The following is a 14,079-nucleotide window of genomic DNA, read 5'->3' as shown; positions in this document are numbered from 1 at the left end:
GTAACTAAACAAATCAGTATAGTGTTAATTTTCTTTGTATTTTTCTGAAGTGAGAAGCGGGGAGGCAGAGAGACAGACTCCCACATGCTCCCAACCAGAATCCATCCAGCTAGCCCACTAGGGGGCGATGCTCTGCCCATCTAGGGTGTTACTCTGTTGGAACTGAGCCTTTCTAGCACCTGAGGTGGAGGTCATGGAGCCATCCTCAGTGCCTGGGCCAACTTTGCTCCAATGGAGCTTTAGCTATGGGAGGGGAAGGAGAAGGGAAAGGGTGGAAAAGCAGATGGGCGCTTATGTGTTCTGCTGGGAATCAAAACTGGGACTTCCACACACTGGTATTGTTTAGTTCAATCAAAAAGGAGAAAGACCAGTGAAGTCATCATGAGAAACCCTATTAAGGTTTCTCAGAATTCAAAACTGAATTACCACATGGATCCAGAAATTCCAGTACAGGGCAGGTGTGTGAATTAAATGGGTAAATGGGGTCAGAAGGTACAAACCTTTGAAATGTCAAGGGGATACAATGTACAGGGGAACTATAGTTAATTCTACTGTAATGTATATTTGAGAGTAGATATTTTTATTTATTTTTTGTTTGTTTGTTTGTTTGTTTTTTGGTGTGTTTTTTTCTGAAATTGGAAACGGGGAGGAAGTCAAGACAGACTCCTGCATGCGCCCGACCGGGATCCGCCCAACCGGGGTCCACCCGGCACGCCCACCTGGGGGCGATGCTCTGCCCATCCGGGGCGTCGCTCTGTAGTGACCAGAGCCACTCTAGCACCTGGGGCAGAGGCCAAGGAGCCATCCCCAGCGCCCAGGCCATCTTTTTGCTCCAATGGAGCCTTGGCTGCGGGAGGGGAAGCGAGAGACAGAGAGGAAGGAGAGGGGGGTGGAGAAGCAGATGGGCGCTTCTCCTGTGTTCCCTGGCCGGGAATCGAACCTGGGACTCCTGAACACCAGGCTGACGCTCTACCACTGAGCCAACTGGCCAGGGCCAGTAGATATTTTTATTTTAAAATTCTTTTTTTTACTTGAATTTATTGGGGTGACACTGGTCAACAAAATTTCATAGGTTTCATGTGTACCATTCCAGAACACATTACTTATACACCGTACCACACACTCATCACCCCAGGTCTCCTTTCATCACCATTAATCCCCTTTACCCTCTCTACCTCCCCTCCCACCCCCCATTTTCCTCCCATAATCTCTACACTGTTACCTGTATCTATGAGCTGTTTTTTCCTTTGCTTAATCCTTTTACCTTATTCACTCAGCGTCTAGCCCCCTTCTCCTCTGACAGCTGCCAGTCTGTTCTCTGCATCGATGAGTCTGGTTTATTAGTTTATTTTGGTCATTATATTCCTTATATAAATGAAGTCATATGGTAGAGAGTAGATCTTAATATTTCATCAAAAGGGGAAAATTTATAACTATATGTGGTGGTGGATCTTTTAATTTTTATTTATTGATTTCAGCAAGAGAGGAAATAAGAGAGAGAGAGAGAGAGAGAGAGAGAGAGAGAGAGAGAAATCTATCTGTTCCTGTATGTACCCTGACCAGAGATCAAACTTGCAACTTCTGAACTTTCAATCGATGCACTAACCAGCTGAGTTGCCCGGCCAGGATATGTGGTGGTAGATTTTAAATAAACTTGTGGTAGGGATCACTTCACAGTATTTATAAATATTTAATCATTATGTTGTACAACTAAAATTAATATAGTTTTAAATCTAAAGTACAAAATAAACAAACAAAAAAAAGAAACAGACTCATAGCTACAGAAAACAAACTGAGGATTGCCAGATGGGAAGAGGTTTAGGAGTTGAGTGAAAAATCTGAGGAATTAAGAAGTACAAACTGGAGACAAACAAACAAAACCTGCAGTGTCACACCCTCTACAACCACATCTACATTACATCTAGGCTACAGAACAACCATCATTCAGAAGCCCTAAGATCGAGCTGAGTGGAAGTCGTACAACCAGGGAATTAAAGAGAAGGCCACACTGAGATCAGTAGGAGGGCAGAGACACAAATCGGGTTTGTCCCACACCCACGTTTGGTAGATAAAAATCAGGAGGGGTATGTTAATTGTGGCGGTCCCTCTGAGGCAGGCATCCCCAAACTATGGTCCCTTGGGCCACATGCGGCCCCCTGAGGCCATTTATCCGCCCCCGCCGCACTTCCAGAAGGGGCACCTCTTTCATTGGTGGTCAGTGAGAGGAGCACTGTATGTGGCGTCCCTCCAATGGTCTGAGGGACAGTGAACTGGCCCCCTGTGTAAAAAGTTTGGGGACCCCTGCTGAGGGGCCCAGCCCCACACCAGGCCTCCAGCCCTGGGTTCCAGTTCCAGGAAGAGAAGTCCCCATAACTTCTGGCTGTGAAAACCAGCAAGGATTTAGGCTGAAGGAAACGGATGACTGCTGGAGTCTCAGGCAGTTCCTCTCACTTAAAGGGCCTGTGCACGGACTTACTCTGACTCACTCCCTCTGAGCTTCAGGAATGGGGCGATAGCTTGAAAGGCAACAGGAACATACAGGGAAGAGCTGATCTGCCAACATCAGGACTAGAGCTGGGAGGCGGGCAGCTTTCTTTCAGACAGAAAGAAAACACAAGTCATTGTTCCTTTTCTGAGCCCTCCCTCAACTGAACCAGCAGCCAGGCCCCATATCTGACACTCTACCAACCAGGCTCACACTCTTTTCCCAACTTGGTGATAGCTTAAGGCCCTGCCCCACTGAACTGTTAGGGACCACACAAGCTGTTTCCAGTGGATTTTCCAGATCCATAGCCTGTCTTTACTCATGCTTCAGGTTTTCCTAAAATTTCTCAAACAAGCAGCATCTGGCCTCAGTGAGCCCCATACTTCTAGCTAAGTGGCCCTGGGCCTCACACCAGCGGCAGCTGGCCTTGGTTCACAGCTTGGCCCCTCCTGGGTACCTCCAAGCCCAGCACAAGTATTAGCAGCCATCTCTTTGTAGCTCCAGTAGTGTGGCCCCAGGAAGAACCCAGGTGGTGGCTGACCTTGGCCAACACCTCCCAGGAGGACCCAGAGCCAGTACAGCCAGTAGACAGTTTCACTCTACTTCATCCCACTACCAGTCAGCAACTCCCACAAGTGACACACTCAAGACGTTAACAGTATAAATCAGGGATCAGGAATCTTTTTGGCTGAGAGAGCCATAAATGCCACATATTTTAAAATGTAATTCCATGAGAGCCATACAACAACCCGTGTACATTACGCATTATCCAATAAAAATTTGGTGTTGTCCCGGAGGACAGCTGTGAGTGGCTCCAGCCACCCGCAACCATGAACATGAGTGGTGGGAAATGAATGGATTGTAATACATAAGAATGTTTTATATCTTAATGTTATTATTATTTTTTTTTATTAAAGATTTCTCTGCGAGCCAGATGCAGCCATCAAAAGAGCCACATCTGGCTCGTGAGCCATAGGTTCCCGACCCCTGGTATAAATGAACAAGCAATATAGAATCAGACTCATAGATACAGCAAACATGCTGATGGTAACCAGAGGGGAGGTAGTTTGGGGCACTGGGTGAAAAGGGTGAAGGGATTGAAAAGTAGAGATTAGTAGTTACCAAATCATCACAGGGATGGAAACTACAACATCAGAAATATAGTTAACATTTGAAAAACCATGCATGTTACTAGGTGGGTACTGACAATATCTGGGGAACACTTGTAAAGTGTACGATTGTCCGACCACTGTGCTGTACACCTGATACTAACACGAAACAATATTGAAAGTCATCTGTATTGAAATCAGAAAAGCCTTGGTTTGCTCTTCCCTACAGTGCACACAGATGTGCTTCAGGCAGGGTTCCAGTTCTCTTTCTAGAACTCTCTGCTTCTGAGGTCACAAGGACAGAGGCAGATTTCAGAACCCCACATTTGGGTTAAGCTCTCAGTCTGTGCACGGACGATGAAGAAAAAGATACTTCGTTTACCAATTCTTCCCACCCCACCCTCTACCCCTTCCCTTTCCCCTGGCTCTTCCTCCTCACCTGATTCCACCCCCGACATCTGGCAGTCCCCCACCTTGGACCCTAGGCCTGCTCCTGCTCCTCGACGGACTCCAGTCAAGTTCCCATCTCTCGCCGGTGGCCCAGCTCTTGAACTGGAAGCCCACAAGAACGGCAGCCTCCACAGGTCCACTGGGGTCCACTGCTTCCCCCACCTTGTTGGTCCTCCTCCCCCTCCTTCCTTCCACCCTATCCGTCTGCCTCGATGCTCTGCCCTCCACCCCTCCTTTGCCCCACACCCCCCTTCCCACCCTTCTCTGGCCTCTAGAGATCTGGAAAGAATTCTCAACTGCCACTACATCCGTCCGACCCAGCCACTTCCTCCCACCAACTCCCGTCTCTCGGACCATCATGCGAACAATCCCCGGGGCCCGGAGTCCCTGTCCACAAGAACCCGGAACTCCCGAAGGTTCATGTGCGGGGCAGACACTGGGCACAGGGAAAAGGACCTGGTGGGCAGCAGTGACAGGTAATGCTGGTGGGCCATCCAGGGCTCAAGGAAGCCCCATCTCCACAGCAAGTTCTCTGGGTGTCTGGGCGGTGTCACCCAGGGGATTCCCCTCCTGGGGTGGTCCGCAGGCCAGAGGAAATGTAACAAGCTCCTGTGTGTCCACACTTGAGTATCCTCCGGCCTTCCAAGCCACCATTAGAAAGGGGTTACTGGGCTTGGTAAACTCACAACATCTTTCCCTGCAGACACCTTGCCCTCCATGTGGCCAAGCACAGTCCCCCTCATTCAGAAGAGGAGACTTACCCTGTGCCTGGGACACACCCCACTCCCCTAACCAGCCCCCCAGTAGACAGTGACCAGGGCCCTCTGGCAAAGCAAAGACTGTGCATGGGGGACGTGGCAGTGGGAGGAGAGGCGAAAACCTGCTGTAAGGTTCTGGAGCTTGGAAGCTGGGAAGGCAGGGACGCCTCTGGGGCAAGTCACCCTGGTCTCTGAGGTCCTGGGCACTCAGAGGACAGTTGTTGAGCTCTGCAGTTTGGCTGGCCCTCAGTATCCAGCCGGTGAGGACCACGTTCCTGCAGCCTTTCTGGGGGCAGCCGTGAGCTTCTGGGGATGTGGGAGAAAGAGCAGCTAGAGGTCAAGGCTCCCTGGAGAGGCCTCTCCAAGGCCTCACGACCTCCACACTCTCCATCCTCCCTTCCTGGCAGAATGCAGGGCAGCCAGGGCTATTCCCGTTTTCCAGCCATAACAAAAGATAAGAAAGGCCAGTCTGGTCAGAAGCCAGGGAAACCCCATGTAAACGTTTCAATCTGCCCTGCCGGGTCAGGCAGTTCGAGACTGGACTACCAAAAACCAACAGCATGGCCTCCTAGGAAGGTGAGTCTTGGGAGCACTGCCTGATATGGGGAGGGAGACCCCCAGTGGTGAGATTCAGCGGGTTCCCACTGAGTTGGCAGAACCGATACCTAATTTTTTGATGAGTTCGGTCAACCGGTTGTTAAAATGGCACTTATAGTCAGGGTTCTCTCCAAGGTGGGTGCCTGGGCAGTCACTCAATGTGGAAATCACAAATATATATTCCTTATTCTTTTTTAATGTTTATCTGCACAACAATGTTTTCTAAGTGCCTGTAATAATGTTCATTCCCTCCATAGGTGAAAAAAAATGCAAGTGAGGACGCCAATCAAGAAGCAATACGGAAATATCTTAAATAACAATTTTATTGTTTTCTTATGTATCATATAATATTTTTATTAGTATTTTAAAACTCTTATAACATAATCTACTTTTGTATACCTCTTTTATTGTTCTTATTTAAGTATTAAATGATAAAAAAATAATCTATTTTTCGGTATATTTTTTTTTTTATAAATAAATTTTTATTTTAATAGGGTGACATCAATAAATCAGGGTACATATATTCAAAGAAAACATTTCCAGGTTATCTTGTCATTTAGTTCTGTTGCATACCCATCACCCAAAGAGAGATCATCCTCCGTCACCCTCTATCCAGTTTTCTTTGTACCCCTCCCCCGCCCCGCCCCCCCAACCACCACACTCCTGTCCGTGTCTCCTAGTCTCGTTTTTATGTCCCACCAATGTATGGAATCCTGCAGTTCTTGTTTTTTTCTGATTCACTTATTTCACCCCTCATAATGTTATCAAGATTCCACCATTCTGCTGTAAGTGATCCAATGTCATCATTTCTTCTAGCTCAATAGTATACCATGGTGTATATGTGCCCCATCTTCTTTATCCAGTCTTCTATTTTTTTTTTTTTTTTTTTTTTTTTTTTGCATTTTTCCGAAGCTGGAAACAGGGAGAGACAGTCAGACAGACTCCCGCATGCGCCCGACCGGGATCCACCCGGCACGCCCACCAGGGGGTGACGCTCTGCCCACCAGGGAGCGATGCTCTGCCCATCCTGGGCGTTGCCATATTGCGACCAGAGCCACTCTAGCGCCTGAGGCAGAGGCCACAGAGCCATCCCCAGCGCCCGGGCCATCTTTGCTCCAATGGAGCCTCGGCTGCGGGAGGGGAAGAGAGAGACAGAAAGGAAAGCGCGGCGGAGGGGTGGAGAAGCAAATGGGCGCTTCTCCTGTGTGCCCTGGCCGGGAATCGAACCCGGGTCCTCCGCACGCTAGGCCGACGCTCTACCGCTGAGCCAACTAGCCAGGGCTCTTCTATTTTTTTTTACAGTGATTAAAAGCCTTTAAGCAAACTCTTGGCCAATACAGCAAGAATCCATAAAAGAGTAGTGTCCTTAACATGTTCACCAAGTCCAAGTTGGCCCCATCACCATGCCAAATCCCTGAAAAATGCAACCCAACCACAGTTCAGTCTGTTAGGAGCTGTCACAGGGAGCAGGAGTCCAGGAAAAGTCCACATCCAGGAAAAGTCCGCATGGCACTGGAATTGTCACCATTCTATATACTTTGCAGCTCATGTCCAAGTCCCAATGACCGCTGCTTCTAGCTGGTAATGATTCAGGTAGACTGGAAAAGCCATTAGCAGCATGCGTGGATATGGAGCTTCTGTTCTCCTCTGCCTGGAGAGATGAGACCAGGTTGCTTTTCCCTGGAGCTCTGTGACTGTGGCATGGTAAAGAGAACCTTGGGATACACTAAGCTGGGTGGCAAAGGTAGATTCATAATAGAAGTTGGCAAAAGGGGGTAAGAGAGCTCTAAATTAGGAGTAGGTCCCAGCCTGAAATATGAGTGGGGCATGGAGGTAGGAGGGATAAAGGAAACACTATATATTAAGCAAAGCAGCAGATAATAGGACTATCAACACCCACAACAGAGATCTTTGAGGGAAGAATAAAAAACCTGACTATTCAGGCAAAATATAGTTAAGTGGCCCTTGTGCAAATGAGATCAGTTTACCTGCTTCTTGGAAGAAATACCCTAGGCTCGTCCACAGTGTTGTAGATGGGGCCGACGGACCTGGGCACCTTCAGCCTTCAGTGGCAAACCCCAGCTTTCTGGGCAAGGTTAGGTCATAGGTGGCTGGAGCAGGGCTGGAAGAGACTGAACCCTCCCTTAGAGGAGCGAGGGGGAAGCCTACCTTCCAGTGTCCCTGTTTCCTCACAGCAGAGGCATGTAAGCCTGGCAGGCTTTAGCTCAATGACCTTCCTTTCCACTATTGAAGCAGGATCCAGATGGCATCCTATGAGACCCCTTTGGGGCATTGGAGCCTTTAAGGGTGTATCCTAAAAGCTGGTAGTTCCCCTGATCTCTATTGGGCTTTTTCTGCCCTTGGTATCTTAAAAGCCATGCTCAGAAGATCTCGCTGAGGGGTTTGAGGATCCCCATCCGCCTATATAAATCTTTTCCATATATCTGGAGCTATTTGGAAAAAGACAAAACAGTGTTATTAGCTGGATCTAATAAAGAAGGTAGTAGTTTGCAGGAGAAAAAGATTTGGTGTCTCCTGTTCATCAGCATTCAAAAGAAATGTAATTTCTTTTTTTAAGTAAAAAGTATGATATGGTAGACCCGTAGGAGTTCCAGGATATGACTACCCCCTTAAAAAAAATTTTTTTTTTAAATTGACCTTAAAATGTTTGCTGAGTACACTTTAATAATACCTTAACTTTAAAGATTGTAAGCATGACAAAATACAGTGAATGCTTTTGCTCCATATGCAGGAGCATTTTCAGTTTAGCCAGTTTAGGAAATCCAATAATAGAACAATGCATACAGACAATGAGCTATAACATGCTTAGCAGCCTCTCCTGTTCTGACAGAGGTTACTATAGATCTGGAATATGTATCCACAGTAGTGTGGACATACGACTGTTTGCCAAATGAAGGTATATGAGTAACATCCATCTGCCAAAGTTGTCCTGGTAGGGGTCCTTGAGGGTTAACTCTAAATGAAGGGGCAGTATAAGACCCCTTGGACAGGATTTCCCAATCTGCCGTGCTGCTTCCCGAGAAAGTTGAAACTGTTTACATCGGGCTGCAGCGTCCTGGTGATGAATAGTATGAGACTGACTTGCTCGGTCTGTTATGGTTGCTCTATATAATTTTCTTTTGGGTAGCTTGATCAACAAGGGCATTCCTAGGCCCTGGCCGGTTGGCTCAGTGGTAGAGCCTTGGTCTGGTGTGCAGGATTCATGGGTTCGATTCCCAGTCCCAGCACACAGAAGAAGTGCCCATCTATTTCTCCACCCCTCCCCCTCTCCTTCTTCTCTGTCTCTCTCTTCCCCTCTCGCAGCCAAGGCTCCACCAGAGCAAAGCCACCCCGGGCACTAAGGATGGCCCCATGGCCTCTGCCTCAGTCACTAGAATGGCTCTGGTTGCAACAGAGCAACACCCCAGATGGGCAGAGCATTTCCCCCTGGTAGGCATGCCAGGTGGATCCCGGTCAGGCGCATGCGGGAGTCTGTCTGACTGCCTCCCCATTTCCATCTTCAGAAAAATACAAAAAATAAATAAATAAAAGAAAAAATACAACAATAAAAAAAATAAAGAAAAGAAAAGAAAAAAAAAGGGCATTCCCTTGTGCTAAAGCTCCAGGGAGCATGAAGTGAGCTTGAGTATGTCCTATGAAACATGGAGCTCTATGTTGACATATAAGTCTTTGAAGAAGGAGGAACTGCTGAAATCGTTCATCAGCATTTGTCCCTAAGACAGCAGTCTTTATAATGGAAACACCATAAGTAAATATTTGCTGTCTGTCTATACATTAAAGGGGGAATATGGCAAATGCTGAAAAGCCATGATCTTTGTGCCCCTCCCCTTCCCCAACCCCCTCCCTCTCCTCCCCCCACCCTGTAACCCCAACACTGTTGTCCATGTCTCTGAGTCTCATCTTTATGTCCCACCTATGTATGGAATCCTATAGTTCTTAGTTTTTTCTGATTTACTTCTTTCGCTCAGTATAATGTTATCAAGGCCCATCCATGTTGTTGTAAAAGATCCTATGTCATCATTTCTTATGGCTGAGTAGTATTCCATAGTATATATATACCAAAGCTTTTTAATCCACTCATCCTCTGATGGACACTTGGGCTGTTTCCAGATCTTTGCTATTGTCAACAATGCTGCCATAAACATGAGGGTGCATTTCTCCTTTTCAAACAGTGCTATGGTGTTCTTGGGGTATATTCCTAACAGTGGTATAGCTGGGTCAAAAGGCAGTTCGATTTTTAATTTCTTGAGGAATCTCCATACTGTTTTCCACAGTGGCTGCACCAGTCTGCATTCCCACCAGCAGTGCAGGAGGGTTCCCTTTTATTCACATCCTCGCCAGCACTTATTCTGTGTTGTTTTATTGATGAACGCCATTCTGACTGGTGTGAGGTGATATCTCATTGTGGTTTTAATTTGCATTTCTCTAATCATTAGTGAAGTTGAACATTTTTTCATATGCCTATTGGCCATCTGTGTGTCCTCTTTGGAGAAGTGTCTATTCATTTCTTTTGCCTATTTTTGGATTGGATTGTTTGTCTTCCTGGTATTAAGTTTTACAAGTTCTTTATAAATTTTGGTTATTAACCCCTTATTAGACGCAATGTCAAATATATTCTCCCATTGTGTCGTTTGTCTTTTTATTCTGTTCTTATTGTCTTTAGCTGTGCAGAAGCTTTTTAGTTTGATAAAGTCCCATTTGTTTATCCTGTCTTTTATTTCACTTGCCTGTGGAGACAAATCAGCAAATATATTGCTGCGAGAGATATCAGAGAGCTTACTGCCTATGTTTTCTTCTAAGATGCTTATGGTTTCACGGCTTACATTTAAGTCTTTTATCCATTTTGAGTTTATTTTTGTGAGTGGTGTAAGTTGGTGGTCTAGTTTCATGTTTTTGCAGGTTGCTGTCCAATTTTCCCAACACCATTTGTTGAAGAGGCTGTCTTTACTCCATTGTATTTCCTTACCTCCTTTGTCAAATATCAGTTGTCCATAGAGCTGTGGGTTTATTTCTGGGTTCTCTATTCTGTTCCATTGATCTATGTGCCTGTTCTTATGCCAGTACCATGCTGTTTTGAGTACAATGGCCTTATAATATAACTTGATATCCGGAAGTGTGATACCTCCCGCTTTTTTCTTCCTTTTCAAGATTGCTGAGGCTATTCGTGTTCTTTTTTGGTTCCATATAAATTTTTGGAATATGTGTTCTATATCTTTGAAGTAAGTCATTGGTATTTTAATCGGTATTGCATTGAATTTATAAATTGCTTTGGGTAATATAGACATTTTAATGATGTTTATTCTTCCTAACCATGAGCACGGTATATGCCTCCACTTATTCGTATCTTCCCTGATTTCTTTTATCAATGTTTTATAATTTTCCGAGTACAAGTCTTTAATCTCCTTGGTTAGATTTATTCCTAAGTACTTTATTTTTTTGGTTGCAATGGTAAAGGGGATTGATTCCTTGATTTCTCTTTCTGACAGTTCATTATTAGTGTATAAAAATACCTCTGATTTCTGACTATTGATTTTATATCCTGCCACCTTGCTGAATTCATTTATCAGGTCTAGTAGTTTTTTGACTGAGATTTTAGGGTTTTCTATATACAATATCATGTCATCTGCAAATAATGATAGTTTTACTTCTTCTTTTCCAATTTGGATGCCTTTTATTTCTTTTTCTTGTCTGATTGCTGTGGCTAGGACTTCCAGAACAATGTTGAATAAGAGTGGTGAAAGGGGGCACCCCTGCCTTGTTCCTGATCTTAAGGGTATTGCTTTTAATTTTTGCCCATTGAATATGATGTTGGCTGTAGGTTTGTCATAGATGGCCTTTATCATGTTGAGGTATGTTCCCTGTATTCCCACTTTGCTGAGAGTTTTGATCATGAATGGGTGCTGGATTTTATCAAATGCTTTTTCTGCATCTATTGAAATTATCATGTGGTTTTTCTCCTTTCTTTTGTTATGTGATGAATCACATTGATTGATTTGTGAATATTGTACCAGCCTTGCCTCCCAAGAATAAATCTCACTTGATCATGGTGTATGATTTTTTTTATATATTGCTGGATCCGGTTTGCTAATATTTTGTTGAGGAGTTTTGCATCTAAGTTCATCAGGGATATTGGCCTATAATTTTCTTTTTTTGTGTTGTCTTTGCCTGGTTTTGGAATCAGAATTATGCTCGCTCGGTATATCTTTTTTTATACTTAAATCTATCATTAGGACTAGAACCGGTTATTAAATTATTTGAATCTTACCACTGAGGACCCCTGAACACTCACAAACAACATAAGCTGCCACCCCTTCCCATAGGGCACATCCTGGGCTGGCTCTTCTAACCACAGCCTGGTGTGCTCATGGTCCAGAATGATACTTTCTTTTGGACCCAGTAGAATTCTCAGTCTTGTTACACACCTGCCTGCAGGGTGGATACATGTTGGATGACACATCCTGTGACTGGCACCCCTTCCCCTGGATGCACAGGGTTTGAGGACCAGGTAAACCTGATCCCTCCTGCTGGTGGCTTCAGTTTGCAAATGATTAGGACAGGGGTCCCCAAACTATGGCCCAGCTGGCCGCATGCGGCCCCCTGAGGCCGTTTATCGGGTCCCCGCCACTCTTCTGGAAGGGGCACCTCTTTCATTGGTGGTCAGTGAGAGGAGCATAGATCCCATTAAAATACTGGTCAGTCTGTTGATTTAAATTTACTTGTTCTTTATTTTAAATATTGTATTTTTTCCCATTTTGTTATTTCACTTTAAAATAAGATATGTGCAGTGTGCATAGGGATTTGTTAATAGTTAGTTTTTTTTATAGTCCAGCCCTCCAATGGTCTGAGGGACAATGAACTGGCCCCCTGTGTAAAAAGTTTGGGGACCCCTGAATTAGGAAGTGAATGCAATCTGCTTTGAAACCGGAACCTTGAGCTCTGACTTCTAATGTCAAGAGCAGATGGGGAGCCAGGCAGAGTTTGAGGACCCCTCCACAAGACCCTTCTTTCAGTGGTTAGCCCCATCTGCCTTTCCCTCATGTACTCCAGGGCATGGATCCTACATCCCCAAAAAAACCATTCTCCATGACCTGAGGTGCCTCAGGCACCAGCATCTCAGACATGATGGACCAAGAGCAGAGCTGTGTGATATCCACCCAAGGAAGGAAATGAATGATCCAACTGCTTGGGGCCATGGGACAGCAATCCCATCCACTAGAGCTCCCCAGCAACCACACTGGGCACAGATAACTTTGGGTTCTCAGAGGCTCAGCCCAGGCCCCAGGGCTGCAGAGCAAGGGAGAGACCTGGCAAAGAAGTTTCTGGGGATGGGTCATGGTTGGCTACTCTCATCTGTCTCCATCTGGCCCTCTTAAGATATGCATTGAACCCCCAGGTGGGGAAAGGGCAGTCATCTCATAGCCTACTTTCCTTCCCAAGTGCTACCTTGGGGGAACTTTGTAGAAAGGTCAGGCCCTTCTATTGGCACTGGATATTGTTCACGAAAACCTAGAAGAGATGCAGCTGGATCAGGTTCCATAAGTATGCGATCAGACTTGGAGACTTTATTTCTTCCCTTTCGGAATGATGTGCTAAAATTTCCCGAGGAAAATGAAAAGAGGCAAGGTCATGGGACATGATGGAAACCTGCCAGCTGCCCCAGGGCTGCGGAGGGAGCGCAGCAGGTGTGAGGACCCAGAGCCTCCTCGGAGCCCTGCCCTCGGCCTGCTGCTTTGGGTTCTGGGTAGTTTTGTATTTTCCAGAGCCGGTAGAGTTAAGCCAGAAACGTACCAGCAATCTTCACTGACTCTCTTCCTCATTCCAGTGGCCCAGGAATGGTCAACTTCCTCTTGACTTTCTTTCAGGTGACAACTCTGGAATCAGCAAATATTTCCTACAACAATAGAAAAACATTTGTTAAAACCATTCCATAAAAACTTTGGGCAAAGCCGACATATGCATGTTGTGTTGGCCAGTTACAGAAAGAGATATTTGATTGTCCTTCTTATATATCTTACAACGAATAAATGACATTAAACATATATTTCTTCAAAATGTTACTTATGTAAGTATACTGATATTTTGTTTTAATTTCTTTTCTTTTTTATATAATGAGCGAGAGGAGAGACAGAGAGTGAGAGGGAGAGAAAGGAAGGGAGCGAAAGAGACAATCAGGAAGGGAGATATGAGAAGCATCAACTCATAGTTGCATCACTTTAGGTGTTCATTGATTGCTTCTCATACATGCCTTGACCAGGGAGCTCCAGCAGAGCCAGTGACCTCTTGATCAAGCCAATGACCTTGGCCTCAAGCCAACAACCTTGGGCTCAGATCAGTGACCACAGGGTAATGGCAATGATCTCACGCTCAAGCTGGAGATCTCAGGGTTTCAAACCTGGCACCTTAGTGTCCAAGGCCAAGACTGTATTCACTGTGTGATCACCATTCAGGCTTGTTTTAATTTCTAAATAGTGACAACTGATAGATATTCCCTACATAACTAAAGTTTTCAGGGTGTCCTTAACAATTTCCAATAGTGTAAGGAGTCCTGAGGTCACATCGGAAAACCCTGCCTGGACGTGGTGTGGCTTAGTGCAGGGTCAGCTGAGTGCGGCTCATTACGACCATCCTCTGCTAGCCTGTCTCCCAGGTGAGGCCCCAG

This window comes from Saccopteryx leptura, chromosome 9 (genome assembly GCF_036850995.1).
Source record: "Saccopteryx leptura isolate mSacLep1 chromosome 9, mSacLep1_pri_phased_curated, whole genome shotgun sequence".
In the NCBI taxonomy this organism is placed as follows: domain Eukaryota; kingdom Metazoa; phylum Chordata; class Mammalia; order Chiroptera; family Emballonuridae; genus Saccopteryx; species Saccopteryx leptura.
The sequence above is the reverse complement of the archived record's forward strand: the minus strand, read 5'-3'. Positions refer to the sequence as shown.